The sequence below is a fragment of the Fukomys damarensis genome, unplaced genomic scaffold (genome assembly GCF_012274545.1).
Source record: "Fukomys damarensis isolate Sample0158 unplaced genomic scaffold, DMR_v1.0_HiC HiC_scaffold_38, whole genome shotgun sequence".
Taxonomy (NCBI): domain Eukaryota; kingdom Metazoa; phylum Chordata; class Mammalia; order Rodentia; family Bathyergidae; genus Fukomys; species Fukomys damarensis.
In genome coordinates this window covers 54,944,414-54,944,624 of record NW_022900950.1, presented here as the reverse complement: position 1 = coordinate 54,944,624, position 211 = coordinate 54,944,414, and positions in this window count along the sequence as shown.

Here is a 211-nt window from a genome sequence, read left to right as displayed (position 1 = left end):
TGCAAGTGCTGGATAGCAGATAATAGGCCTGTAAGCTGATTCCACTCTCAGAGATTCTCATAATGTTGTGCTTATGTGGACCGCTGCTTTCTCATCTAGGTTCAGATCAAAGCACTTTCATTCATATACGTTACTCTTGATTCTTCAAAACATCAAAAGATTTTTATTGTCATATTATTTATTCCCTTTAAGAAGTTATGAGCCTTCTTCC